Source organism: Echinops telfairi, unplaced genomic scaffold (assembly GCF_000313985.2).
Source record: "Echinops telfairi isolate 266 unplaced genomic scaffold, ASM31398v2 ScPeMD7_11;HRSCAF=52, whole genome shotgun sequence".
Taxonomy (NCBI): Eukaryota; Metazoa; Chordata; class Mammalia; order Afrosoricida; family Tenrecidae; genus Echinops; species Echinops telfairi.
The window spans coordinates 38,687,514-38,702,887 of NW_022103908.1; positions in this window are offsets into that span (position 1 = coordinate 38,687,514).

The window sequence follows — 15,374 nt, forward strand, 5'->3', positions numbered from 1 at the left end:
TGATTAGGGACTTGGGGGACAGGGCGAGAGTGGAGGGTCAGGCTAATAACACTTGATCAGGTATGAACTGGTCCCTGCTACTCAATTACTGAGATTATTATCTAAAGATAGAAAGATATCATACCCAGGGCTCAAGTAGAAAGCAAATGTTTTGAAAATGATGATGGCAACATATGTACAAATGTGCTTGACACAATGGATGGATGTATGGATTGTGATAAGAGTTGTACGGACCCCCAATAAAATGACTAATAAAAAAAAGAAAGAAAAGAAAGAGCCTTACTTTACTAGTGTCATCTATGAGTTTTGGGTGAGTGATGACTATTTCATTACAATTGAGAATCTACTATCCATACAGAACTCTCAGATATTAGTGGTCTCATTATGGAAAAGACCCCATGAAGTGTGTGTCCTCATACACATATGTATCTTCCTTGTTTACCTCATTCTTCTGTCACCTTCTGCAGCTCCTAAAGAAATCACGTGTGTACATAACAATCGTCGGTGATTACTTGGTGCCGAGTTGATTAGGGATTTGAAGGGGTGAAGGGTCAGACTAACAACTCTTAAACTCTGAGTTCAATCGTAGCATCACACAAAGAGAGACCCCACATATAATGTGGTGGAAAAGGAAGTACACATCACCACCTATAAAAAATTCTGTCCTTCCCCCAAAATCCTTTGGATTTAATTGAGCTGCTAACTCTATAAATTCTGACAATTTACCAGAAAAATACAGAAGCTATAGAACTTGTGAAATAAAACCTTACAAATACGATTAACCAAGTTCAGGATGTGGGAAATTCTCCAAAAGAAACTAGTCCATTTTAGCAACAGTTAAGTGTCAAGAAGGAAAAAAAGGGAAGAAAGAAAAATTGAGTGTTTTATGAGTCAAAACCAACTGAATGACAGTGAGTTTGATGGGTTTGTTTTTTTTGTTTGTTTTATATGAAAAAAAACTTAAGAAACATATTGCTCAAATGCTATGCATGAATGATATTTATAATCTGGCTAGACAAAGCAACTGTAAAAAGACATTTTTTCCTAGACAGTTGGAGAAAGTGTAATGTGGACTGAATGAAGATTATGCTATCACAGCTCATTTTCTTGATATTTTGGTTATTTGTCAATAACCAAATGCATACATCTGTTCATAGCCAACATGCATCCATACTTTTATGAATCTGTTAGAGAAACATACTAAAGTATTTATAAGTAAAATGACATGATACCCGAGGTTATTTTTAACATACTCTAAAAGAATAGGAAATGTGAGGATTGACGAACCAAGAATGAATGGCAGAAGGTTGATGATTGTTGAGCATGGGTGACAGATACATAGCATCTCAGTGTACTGAGTGTGTGTGTGTGTGTTTACATCTTTTACTAACAAAGACCTTTTTAAGGTAGATTGCTGCAGACTCCACATTCATTCTCTCTTTTAGTCTTCACAAATCAGAACACTTATAACACAGAGGAGAGCAATATCTAACCAAAGATTCTACTTTCCAGTGCCTCGTGCATTGATGCATATGCTGAGCAAATCATCAGAGACCCTGGATTAATGAAGAAGAGTGTGGTATCAGGACTGGAGGAAGGCTAACAACCTTCGATATGCAGATGACATAGCCTTGACTACTGCAAGTGAAGAGGATGTGAAGCCCTTGCTGATGAAGATTGAGGATTGCAGCCTTCAGTGTGAATTACTACTCAATGTAAAGAAGGCCCAAATCCTCCACATTGGGCCAATAGGTAACATCATGGAAAATGGCAAGAAGATTGAAGTTGTCAAATATTTTATCTTGCTTGGATTCACAATCAATGCTCATGGAAGAAACAAGCAAGAAACCAAATAGTGCATTCCATTGGGTAAATCTGCTGCACAAGACTTCTTTAAAGTGTTGAAAGGCAGGGATGCTAATCTGAGGACTAAAGAGCATCGCACCTGATCCAAGCCATGGTATTTTCAATCGCCTTGTGTGCATGTGAAACTTGAATCGAATGAGGAAGACAGAAGACAAACGGATCCATTTGTTGCTGGGGGGACATCTTGAAAGTCCCATGGACTGCCAAAAGAACAAACCAGTCTGTCTTGGAAGAAGGGAGCCAGAGTGCTCCTTAGAGGCAATGATGGCGAGCCTTTCTCTCCCATGCTTTGGATAGTTTGCCAGGAGAGACCCGTTCCTGGAGAAGGACATCGTGCTTGATAAAGAGGAAGGCGCCCGACGTGATAGATTGAACGTGGCTGCAACACTGAGCTCAAAGATGGGAACGATTGTGCAGGACGGGGCGGGGGGGGGGGGGGGGGGGGGGGGGGGGGGGGGGTGTCCATCGGTCTGGTGGCCATATGGTCGCTGTGCATCAGTACCAATTGGAAAGGAACTAACAACAGCTTGCATCTATGTGTGTCCACAAAGCAAAACTTTAGTCAACGAGATGTAAGCAAAATGAAAGTGTGGGACTTTTGAAGAAACTCCTTAAAGGAACTTAACTTAAAGATGTGCTGTTCAAATCCTCCTCACTCCCAGCCCTCTTTCTTCTTCCTTGATCCTGGAAGCGTGCATGCCACGGCTGGAGCCCCACCGGTTATGCTGGACCAGGGAACGACCTGGAGGATAAAAGACACGAAAATTAAAAGGCATCTAGTTCTCTGATACAAATCTTGACTAGTTTGATTTTTAAATTATTTCTTAAAATAAGATTTTGTTTTTCTTTTCTTTTTTTAATCATTTTATTAGGGGCACATACAACTCTTATCACGATCCATACATACATCAATTGTGTCAAGCACATTTGTACATATGTTGCCATCATCATTCTCAAAACACCTGCTTTCTACTTGAGCCCTTGGTATCAGCTCCTCATTTTTCCCCTCCCTCCCCACTCCCCTCTTCCCCTTTGAACCCTTGATAATTTATAAATTATTATTATTTTGTCATATCTTACACCATCCGATGTCTCCCCTCATCCACTTCTCTGCTGCCCGTCCCCCAGGGAAGAGGTTTTATGTAGACCTCACATTTGTACATTCATTGCCCTCATCATTCTCAAAACATTTGCTCTCCACTTAAGCCCCTGGCATCAGCTCCTCATTTTTCCCCCTTCCTACCCCACCGCTCATGAACCCTTGATAATTTATAAATTATTATTGTGTCATATCTTGCCCTGTCTGATGTCTCCCTTCACCTACTTTTCTGTTGTCCATCCCCCAGGGAGGAGGTTATACATAGATCCTTGTAACCAGTTCCCCCTTTCCACCTTCCACCAGTTCCACCTTCCCTCCACCCTCCCGGTATCACCACTCTCACCACTGGTCCTGAAGGGATCATCTGCCCTGGATTCCCTGTGGTTCCAGTTCCTATCCGTACCATTGTGCATCCTCTCCTCTCGCCAGATTTGTAAGGTAGAATTGGGATCATGATAGTGGGGGGGTCAGGGGAGGAAGCATTTAAGAGCTAGAGGAAAGTTGTATGTTTCATTGTTGCTACACTGCAACCTGACTGGCTCATCTCCTCCCCACGACCCTTTTGTAAGGGGATGTCCAATTGCCTATGGATGGGCTTTGGGTCTCCATTCCGCACTACCCATCATTCACAATGATATGATTTTTTGTTCTGATAATGCCTGATACCTGATACCTTTGACACCTCGTGATCACACTGGCTGGTGTGCTTCTTCCATGTGGATTTTGTTGCTTCTGAGCTAGATGGCCGCTTGTTTACTTTCAAGCCTTGAAGACCCCAGATACTATATCTTTTGATAGTCGGGCACCATCAGCTTTCTTCACCACATTTGCTTATGCACCCATTTGTCTTCAGCGATCATATCGGGGAGGTGAACACACAATGATATGATTTTTTTCTTCTTTGATGCCTGATAACTGATCCCTTTGACACCTCGTGATCACGCAGCCTGGTGTGCTTCTTCCATGTGGGCTTTGTTGCTTCTGAGTTAGATGGCTGCTTGCTTACTCAAAATCAGCCCTAAGGAGCTCCTTTGTCATAAACTATCTATTAAAAATTTCCCTTTCAACCACTTTTACATGTACAATTTAATGACATTAACGACAGTCATCCTATTATGCAACCATCACTAAAATTAATTTTTAATTTCTTGTCATCATCCTTAACAGCAACTCAGAACTCCTTAAAGAACAACTTCCCAGTTCCCTCTCCTGCCTCCACCTGAGAGCCACTAGTTAACTATGCAGTTTCCTACTCTAGATAGTTCACGTAAGCAGGACCATACAATATGTGTCCTTCTGTGTCTGACTTTTTTGATGTAACACCATGCTTTCAAACTTTATCCTGTTCATAGCCTACATCAGGACTTCATTTCTCTTTATGGCTGAATAATATTCCACTCAATGGACACAGCACCTTTTGTTAATCCATTAATCTGTTGATGGACACTTGGGTAATGTCCACTCTGGGGTCTCTATAACTAACACTGCAAGGAACATCGACGTACAGTACCTGTTTGACTCTGCTTTCGACTCTCTCAGGAATTACCCAGGAGTAGAATTGTTGAACATGTGACAATTCTATGTCTCACTTTTTGAAAAACAACGATACCTGTATCCACAGCAGCTCCAGGATTTTACATTTCCATCATTATGCCTTCCAATGTCTTCACGCCCTCTCCAACACCTGCTATTTTCTAGGTTCCTGATAATGGCCGTGTTAGTAGGGGTGGATGGCCTACTTCTTGACATCATTTATTTGAAAGCATATTGCCTGGTGGGTTGCAGCCAGTATAGTAGAGTCATTGTCACCAATGGTCCAAACACAATTCCTACACCATGCAGGGACTAAACTGAAAAGAAAAGGCCACTATGAGAGAATAACAACAACACCAAAAAAGCACAGTTGGAATTGGAACAGAGCACAGAATGAGCAAGAGAAAATCTTTGTGCAGAAATGACATGTATTCTGAAATCTAGAAGTTAAATGATGTTAGCCATTGGCATATATTCATCCAATATTTTTTTTAAAGTTAAATAGTCTATGTAACATCCAGAAACCTGAGTAACCTTCCAAAATCTGCCAGAATAATATGCTCTTTGCAAGCATCGACAAAGCTTTGCTGATGCCTGGGAACTGGAAACAGCCTGCGCTGGTAGTCTCCAAGGTCGCAGTTGGCCAGTCTTTCATAACCTGACTCCAGTTTATGCACTCATCCCCTTGTTCAAGGTGTGGATTTCAAGAACTCTGCCCAGTTTTGCCCAGAAGAAACCTAGCTCAATGGGAACCAAAAGTTTTCCGCTGGGATCAAAACACTCCTCAAGCCATTCAATCTCCCCTACCTCGAGCATTATCTCCTGGAGACAGTTCAAGTTGCCTCTCATGGCCCCAAGACAACATACCCCAGGCTTACCTCGGAGCCTGGGGAGAAACCAAACTGAAAACAAGGGTGAGGCCCATCCGCAGAGAGTCCAAGATTGGGGCCCTGGAAAAGTGCAGGCTGCAGACGTCCGCGGGTGGAGGCGGTCTGCTCTGACCTGGGGAGTGTTCGCTTAGTCAGAGGTTTCACCCCAGCTATTCCCTGGCTCATGCAAAACTTTATATGAATCACTTCACCTCCCATAGCCTCCGTGGTGTTTCTTGTGTATAACAATGGTGAAAACGATGATGACATTCACTTCATCATTGGAAATTGAAAGGTGAGCTTTTCGTTTTTCTAATAACTTCTGGAAGAACATGAAGGGACAGTTCATAACCAGCAGGAGGTCTGACAAAGACCCAAGGAGCCCCGAAGGTAGTGCAAAGCCATCGTTGGCTCACCCAGCCATCTGTTGTCATGCCAGGACTGGGAATCTTGGGACTCCTCCTCCCTCTGGCCTCCTTGCCCTCACAACCCCATTGACCTTCTCTAGGTCCTTGTCCCCAAGACCAATGCTCAGTCCAGAAGTACAGACTCAAGAAGGCACCCCTTTATGGGGTCGGTGCAATTGGGGAGGATGAAATCGGGTGACGTCATTGAGCTTCAGATCAGGAAACAACTGTATCTCAGAGTCTTTGAAATGAAACGTATACAAGCCTCCTGCTAACAAAACTCCTTAAAGAACAACTTCCCAGTTCCCTCTCCAGCCTCCACCTGAGAGCCACTAATAAACTAGGCCGTTTCTTCCTGGAGATAGTTCACATAAGCAGGACATACAATAACTGTCCTTTTGTGTCTGAGGGAATGAGTTCCTGGGCTTGGAGACGCAGGATCATAGTCTCTCCCACATCAAGGTCAGTTGGCATAACAAATTCCACATCCTACTTTGGTGAGTCATGACTGGATTCATAAGATTTGCAAGTGGTTATCTAAGGGACCACTACGATCTCTCTCCATTCTAAACAGAGAAGAGTGAAGCAAAAGCAAAGGTACCTGGACACAGTTCATTCAAGCGACTAAGGGATCACTCGAACCTCGGCCTCCATGGCCCCGAGACCCGAAGAACCAGAGTGCCCAGCTACTACCGCTGACAGCTCAGAAGGGCAGCACAATAGGAGGTCCTGGACAGAGTGGGAGAAAAATGAGGACCAAAACCCAAAACTATAAATAATACGAGGTTTACTGGTCTGATCAAAAGTGATAGAACCCCCAGGAAAAGGGGCCTTAGAGGCTCCTCAGGCCTGAGGACTCGGCCCTGTGATTCAATGTTCAGTCTAAGAGCAGACCAACCCATCAAGTGAACACCACCAGGCAGCTACAGACCTACAACAGTCAATCACACGAGATTCAAAAGGCGGCACTGGCCCAGCCTGCCGCTCAGAGGGTGGGAAGGGATGGAAGAGAGGATGGACAGATTGGTAAACACGGAGGAAGTGGGAAGAATGCTCTTCCATGGCAGGACTATAATCACTGTCATGGAACAAGACATATGTGAATTGTTCAATGGAAAGCCAATTTGCTCCGTAGACATCACCCAAATCATAATGAAAAGTTAAAAATAAAACAAAACCAAGAAACCTCTCTAGGTAAGTCCTCAGAATCTTTTTCTTTTCTTTTCCTTTTTTTTTAAATGTTATTTTCTCAGAAATCAAGAAGTTCTTCTTTTGGCTCCTTTGTAAAGACCATCTAAAGGACTGGGGAGGGGAGTTTCCCATGCCCTCATGTTGGAGAGGAGAGATGGGGAAGTGGCCCGAGTCATGTCCCCTGTAGCCTCGCTATTCTAGGCTGAGAAGGGGCTGGCCTGGCCTGCACCCTGGGCTTGGGCCTTTTGTCATGGCCTTCTCGGCCTCTGTGCCTCCACGCCACCCAGAGTCCTCACCAGTGCACCCCTGGATCCATTTCCCGTCATGGCTCTAACAACCAGCCTCACACACAAGGCCTTAAAACAACACAAACAGATTACCTTACGGCTCTGAAGGCCAGAGCCCAAAATAGGTCTCACCGGGCTAAAACCAAAGTGTTGGCAGGACTGTTTGGGTGGCTGTTGGGTAAGAGTTGGAGGCTCTTAAAGGCAAGGTGAGCAGTTCAAACCCATCAGCTGCTGCTCAGGAAAAAGATGAGGCTGTCTGTTTCTGTAAAGATTTAGTCTTAGAAAGCCTATATAGGGTCACTATGAGTCAGAATCAACTCCATGGCAGTGAGGTCAGGGGATAATCTGGAGCCCTGGAGGTCAAGGTGAAGTGTTCAGCTGCTAACGGAAAGGTTGGTAGTTTGAATCCAGTAGCTGTTTCACAGAAAAAGACATAGCAGTCTGCTTCCATGAAAGATTGCAGCCTTCCAAACCCTACGGGGCAGTTCTGCTGTCCTATTGGGTCATGGAGAGTTGGAATTGGCTCAACACAATGGATGTGGGCTTGGGTCTGGGAGAATCATGACCTTGCCCTGGCTGCCCACATGTTTTCCTTGGTTCCTGGTCCCCCAGCAGCAGCAGCAGTCTGTTGAGTTTTGCGTCACAGTGACCACCCCCTTTGCCTCCCTCTTCCCCACTTAAGGGCCCTTGTGATGAGATCAGAATCCCTGAGTGGTGCAAACTGAAAGATGGGATGTTTGAATATACCCAGGGGTGCACCAGAAGAAAGGGCTGGCAACCTACTTCTGAAAAACCAGTCCCTAAAGGCTCTATGGAGCACCCTTCTACTCTGACACTCTGTGGGTGGGTCACCTTGAGTCAGAACCAACTCAAGGACCGATGGGGACACAGGACCACTTGGACAATGAGAATCATATCCCTATTGAGAGCCAGCTTCTATCCGCCACCTTCATTCCTCTTTCTCAGGCAACCTGCTCGCAGCAACAGGGCCTAGAACGTGGACGTTGGTGGGACGTCACCATTCTGCCAACCACAACGTTCAAGCCCTTTCTTGAAAGCACAAGAGTCGCCTGGAGGCCAGCTTCCTACGCTGAGATGTCAGGGGCCAGCGTCTGAAGCACCAAATTGGGCTTCCCCCCCAGAGCCAGCAACTCCCGCTTCGCTGCTCCCCTGTGAGGGAGGAGCCTGACTCCACTTATGGCCACACAGAGGCATCCAATGCACCAATGGGACAGGGTCGAACTGCCCCTGTAAAATCAGAGACGGGAACTTTGTAAGAGACGGAAAGCCTTGTCTTTCTCGGAATGGGCTGGTGGTTTCTAACGGTTGACTTTGTGCCAAACATAACCACGTCACCACCAGTAGTCCTGGGGGGGGGGGGTTTCAACTCCCTGGAATTCCTTCATGTTGTTCCCTATGTCACACCCAGATTGAGTCTGAAGCCAGGGAAGAAAGAAGAGTCCACCTGCTGCGTCTCAGACCTCTCTGCTCACTCACTCACTCCTCCCCAGTCTCCACGGAGGGCTCAGCGCTGCTCTCTCCACCTGCCTCCTCCTCCTCCTCCCCTGGGGCCACGGCAGCCTGAGCTCTGCCTGGCACAGGAGACGCCCCAGGAGTGGTTCTTGGTGTGCCCGTTAATGTCGAAAACGCTTCCCCTCGCCCTCTCCTCATCCTCCCCTATCCCACAGCCCTGCTGTCTAGCGAGGGGCGAAGTTTTTCGTAAAGCTCTTGTTAATGATCACAACGGACCAGTTATTTTCTGGAGCTTGTGGTTATACCTCTTGTACCTGAAGCTACCCCAAGGCCACTGCTTCATTGAGTGGCAAGCTCCCAGGGGGAGCAAGATTTTCAGGCTGTGGAAACTCTTGTGGAAACCCACATTGAGAATGCCCTGATGGTTCTAAGCTAGAAACATGCGTGAGCAAGAGGTAGGAAGAGGGGGACTAACTGATCAGGAGTGAGCTCTGAAAAGTGGTGAAAGCCTTTCCAGCTCAGCCTTGACCCAAAGAGAGAAGCTCTTGCCCCAGGACTGGTTGGAATCAGACTCAGGCGCCGGGTGGGCAGGAGGAGTACTCTGGGTGCCAGATGAGAGAGTATTTCATGATATAGCCTCAGACACCATTAGGCCTCTTGTTGCTCCTCTTGTTGACACTTAACAAATTTCCTAAAACTCCCCAACACAACCCACGGCTGAATGATTTTCATTGAGCTGAATGTACCGTGCACTCAAATTGAAAAGAAAGAGAGCGTTCCTTTGAGACACTGTGAGGTAACAGAGCTTGGTGCATTATTTAAAAATCCCATCATTCAGGACCCAAATGATCTTCTTATGCAAACGGGCTTTCAGCAGATTTGGGTGTGTATAAGTGATGTGGGGGCTGAGCAGGAGACTGGGTGTGCTGAGGGTCACCCTTGCAGACAGAGAGCAAAGGAAGGCCAGGGTGGCTGCTGTCCTTTTTCAGGGAACCTTTTGTGGTAGACCAGGAGGACGTGGGGTCACTGCTGTCAGTCTTTCCCACAAGGAAGAAAAAAAAGGAGATTTCTGGACTGTAGCAGCACACAGGGCTGCTCCCATCGTGCTGGGTTGCTATGATGTGACTTGGGCCTTGCCAAGGGGAGGTCCCCAGGGGGTGCCCATAATTTATTCCCTCGTTCCTTTGTGCTGTCTGTTGTCTGTCTAGAACAATGTGGGATCTGTCACCCGGATCTCTGGGTTTAATGCTGTGGGAGTAAGCCCATGACACACTGTAAGTGAGAAACAGCAATTAACCGTATAATATATACCACATAATTTAACCTCATTGAAAGCCTGCATGTTTGAGACGTGCGAGTCTGGCCGTGTTAGTAGGAAATAAGTCGAAGTCTTAAGAGTGGGATGCTCATGCATGCTGACTTTTTAACTAACTGCTGTGCTGTTTTTGCTGGTTTTGTTTCTGTACTTTCTAATTGTTTCTACAATCATTGCGGACCGCTTGTATGACCCTAGAAACAAAACATCAAATAAAGCAACATGTCCTGCAAGTCTCTTCCTTAGGGAGAGAGGGTGTCCGCTGCCTCCGTTTCCAACTCCTCTGACATAGAATCTTTTCTTCTGGGAAAACCGCTTGCTCTCCACTCACCTAAAGGTGGACAGTGTGAACCCAGCCAGGGGTGCCGTGGAGGAAAGGCCTGGCAACCTGCTTCGGTAAAAATTGCAGCCAAGAAAATCCAATGGCACTCAGCTCCCCTCCACACGCAGCCCATGGGGACGCCATGAATTGACATAACTCAATGGCAAAGCATTTGGGGGTCTTTGTTTTAAAACACCAACTCCAGATTCAGTCCTGTTTTCTCACACGTCAATATTGCACAGCCACTTGCTTTTGTAACAGCTATGGAAACACTTGTGGAAACCAAAAATTGGATTTTTCTCAGCTAGACATACGTATGAAAGTGTGTCATGGGCACACTGCCCCAGCATTCAACCCAGAGATCCTGTGACAGATGCCACCTTGCTGGAGACAGACGACACACTGCAAAAAGTCATCACTGGGGACAAAGACGGGGCGAGTCTCAGAAACGCAGCAGTTATACCCTGTCCTATGGGGTCCTTATGAGTTTGAATCGACTCGACTCAATGGCAGTGACCTTTGTTGGGTGTGGGGTGGGGGTGTTCCTAACACAAGAAAACCAATGTACAGAATACAAGAAAGGGAGGCCCCTCTCTTTTGGGGTGAACTCCCAGAAGCACTGGTGACCGAGGAGGGTGGTCCGTGGCGGTCGGTGGTCTCTGGCTGAGTGGGTTGCCATGCTGCTGAGCAGCCTCGCTTCTCTCTCAGAGTCAAGGGGCCTCCCCGGGGTCTTTGGTGGACTGACGTTGTTAGCTGCCAGCAAGTCAGTTTCTAGTTCAGAGCAACCACGTGTGTGACAGTGCAGGGCAGTCTTCTGAGCAGCAGTCTTTACAGACTAGGAGCCCTGGTGGTACAGTGGTTAAGGCTCAGTGCCAACGGGAAAGGAAGGAGGCTGTCTGTGCCTGGAAAACTGTCCATCCTCGGATACCCCATTTGGGGGTGGGTGGCGGGGGTCTGGAGTTGGAATTGACTCCGTGCAATGGGTAACCATCGCAACCCTGACAGAAGCCCTTCTTCCTCGGAGCCGTTGGATGCATTTGAACCATCAACCTTCCTGTTAGCAGCCAGCTGCAAACTGCTAGCTCCACCCAGCCTCCTTTCAGTAGACTGAGAGGTTATCTCATCCAGAATCAAAATGGCCCAGTATATTTAAAGGGGGGGTGGGGGACGTGAGCAGGCTGAGCCTCTGGGTTGGGCTGGCTGAGACTGCCCGGTGTCAGGTGGGAGGCAGAGAGAGGAAAGTGGCAGCCGGTGTTTGCCCAGCTTGGCCAGGCCTGTTTGGCAGGTGAGTGTGGGGAGAACAGTGTGTCCACGGCTGCTGTGCACCCAGCAGGCCGGGCAGACACAGGTGTTGCTCACTGGCACCACCCCCTGAGAATAACGCCGTGCCCGGTGCCAGGCTCCCACAAAGGTGCCTCCTACCCCCACCCCCCCTCTCCCATGCAAGGCATTATGGTGTGGTGACAGAGCACCATTCCAAGTCAGATGACGATGTCTAAATCTTGGGTCATCACTTAACCTCCCCTAGCCTGTGTCCTTGGGAAGGATCTAAGAATGATCTCATTGAGTGGTTTGGTGGGACATGAGAGCTCACAGGCTGCAAGCACTTTGCCATTGTCCAGCCACCAACAAAGGTGTATCGTTCTCAGAAGGGGTTAGGGCCTAGCCTTTTGTATCCTCTCTTCCCATCAAGGTGACAGGAGGGACAGCCGCAAGCTACCTGGAACATAGCAGTCCCTGCCTACCTTTGCCTCATCTGCTACCCTCTCTAACATGGCTCCCTCCCAGCAAACCAACCACTCACTCACTTGACAGTCACTGTCAAGTCCGCTCTGACTTGCAGCGACCCCGTGTGTACAAAGCAGACCTGCCACACAGAATATGGGAGGCTGGAATCTTTTGGAAGCAGATTGTCAGAACTTTCTTCCAAGGCGATTTAAACCATCAAGCTGGCGGTTAAGAGGCAAGTGCTGGACTGTTTGTACCTCCCATTGGGGGAGGTGGGGGGCGACCATCCACTCATACTTCTTCCTATTGATCCGGCTGGTCATCAACATGTGTGGAGGAGTTAAAACTGCCGTTAAGCCCACGGAAATGCTAAGGCAGCAGATACTAGAACTCAAACTGAGCTCCAGGGGCACTATCCCAGAACCTTGACAAAGGATGGGGGTCCATGAAGACTCCCCCTCCTTGCCCATCTAGAGCGTACACGAGGGCTGTAGGAAGAGAAGACCCTGGAACAGGACTTAGGAATGTCTGCTTGCTACTGAGTTCCACCCTCCCAGCCCTCCCCCTACCCCCAACCCCCACCAATGCCCTGAAGAAGGCACTTTGCTCTAACAGACTCCCAGGAAGGCAATTCCATGGGAAAGAGAAGCCAGGGAGGCCCTGAAAAGTGAGTGGTTTCTTAGGCTCCCAGCTCCCTGATACAGGGAGTCAGAGCATGCAGGGTCACCCAGAGGGGTGCGCCAGGGACAATGTGACAGCATGCAGGATTGTAGGAGGCCGGCGGTAAGGAGAGCTAGGTTTCGTGGGCTTCTTGGGCAAGGGGCATGCTGAACCATTCTGCAGGTCCAGGGGGACATCCCAAGGAGCCCTGGTGGCACGGTGGTTATGTGTTAGGCTAGGATCTACAAGGTAGCAATGGACACCATCAACCACTCCTTGGAAGAAGGACAAGACTCTTCTACGCCCATAAAGGCTTACACCCTCAAAAATCACAGGGACAGTTCTACCCTGTCCTCTAAGGACACGATGAACCGCCAGCAGTGAGCTTGGTGGGGTTTTGTTCCGATTTGGTTTTTTTGAAGGGGGTATAATGTCTGTCCATCACTGTTGGGAACCCAGCCATGGGGGCTATGAAGCAAGGTGCCTAGTGGTCCAGAAATGTAGACCCTAATGAGAGGATGAATGGAAACTGGACATGATCCGCTGCTCAAGCAGGAGATGGGAATGGCCTGGGCCTCAAACTCTGGCAAGGCAGCATTTTAAGAAACGGGTATTGCAGGTCCTCCCGCCTTAACTGGAGACAGCAGGCCTTCAAGGAAATATTTCCGAAGTTAATATGAAGGCCCTGAAGTTTGGGGACAGGGCAGTGACATCACAAGGGCCAGTGTCACCCAGTGCAGTAACTCACGTGTCACACACACACACACACACACACACACACACACACACACTCTCCAAGTACTTCCCCCCAATCTAGATCATACAGATACCTCAGTCATGTTTACTCACTTATAACATAGAATAACATGTGATGAATAGTCATAAATGAACACTAATAAGAAAATCGCTCTGTAAAATCGTGTTACATTGAATTAGAACATAATTGTTAACTGAGAAGAATCTTCTTTTTACTTTTCTCCATTTCCTTTATTACTTCATTCTCAACAAAGGTATTGATAAAGGTTCACAAATACTTACTGTATATACTTGAGTATAAGCTGAGTTTTTCAGCACATTTTTCATGCAGTTTTAGTGATAGTAAAATTTGGTGCCTCGGCTGATATTCGGGTCCGCTTATACTCAAGTATATACGGTATTACTACTAGTGTAGCCAGAACACTAGAACATTTGACACAATCATTGACTTTAAAAACATTGGTAGTCTGGTACTGGTACAATGATAGACACATAGACCAATGGAACAGAATTGGGAACCCAGAAGTAAATCCATGCGGAAACTACAAGGATCAAGAGGCAGTTGTGTGAACCCAACAAGGGCATACTGCAGGGGTTAAGTCAAGAAAGGTGTGCATCAGGGTTGTATCTTCTTACCATATTCAATCTGCAGGCTGAGCAACTCTTCAGAGAATCTGGATTATATGAAGGAGAATGTGGCATTGGGATTGGATGAAGGTATATTAACAACCTTTGATATGCAGATGACACAACCTTGCGTCCTGAGAGTGAGGAGAACTTGAAGCCCTTACTGATGAAGGTCAAGGGTTGCAACCTTCAGTACGGATTACAAGTCAATGTAAAGACACCAAAATCCTCACAACTGCACCACTAGGTACCATCCTGGTAAATGGAGAAAAGATTGAGGTTGTCAAGGATTTTGCTTGGATCTACAATCAATCCTCATGGAAGCAGAAGTCAAGAGATCAAAAGACATGCCTCATTGGGTAAAAGACTGCCAATGTTTTTGAAAAAGAGGTCTGCTACACAAGACCTCTTTAAAGTCTTATGAAAAGCCAGGATGTTACTTTGAAGCGTATGGTGGGCCTGACCCAAGCTATGGTATTGTCAAGAGCCTCATATGCCTGTGAAAGCTGGACAATGAATAAGGAACATAGAAAACAAATCAACACATTTGAAGTGTGATGCTGGCCAAGAGCATTGAGAATACCATGGGCTGGCAAAAGAACAAGCAACTCTCTTTTGGAAGAAGTACAGCCAGGACGCTCCTTAGCAGCAGGGATGGTGAGACTTCCTTGCACTTACTTTGAACTCGTTTCCAGGAAAGACCAGTCCCTGGAAAAGAACATTGTACTCGGTAAAGTACATGGGCTACGAACAAAGAGGAAGACTTTTGACAAGATGGGTTGACACAGTGGCTGCAACAATGGACTCAAACATAAAAACAATTGTGCGGATGGCGGCAGGTGACCGGGCAGTGTTTCCCTCTGGTGTGGACAAGCTCCCTATGCGTCAGAACCTACTCAACAACACCTACCGACAAAGGCAAACTATTTTTGACAAAATGCCGAAAGAAACACATAAAATGGGGGAAGATACAGTCTCTTTCACAAATGGTGCTGGTAAAACTGGATCTCCATTTGAGGAAGATTGCAATAACTCAGTACAAAAACAAGCTCATGATGGATTAAAGACTGCGCTGTAAAAATCAGAACCATAAAGATCGTCAATGAAAAACTAGGGTAGACGAGCTAATCAGGGTACAGGGTAGCAACGATGAAACATATAACTTTCCTCTAGTTCTTTAATGCTTCCTCCCCCCAATATCATGATCCCAATTCTGCCTTGCAAATCTGGCTAGACCAGAG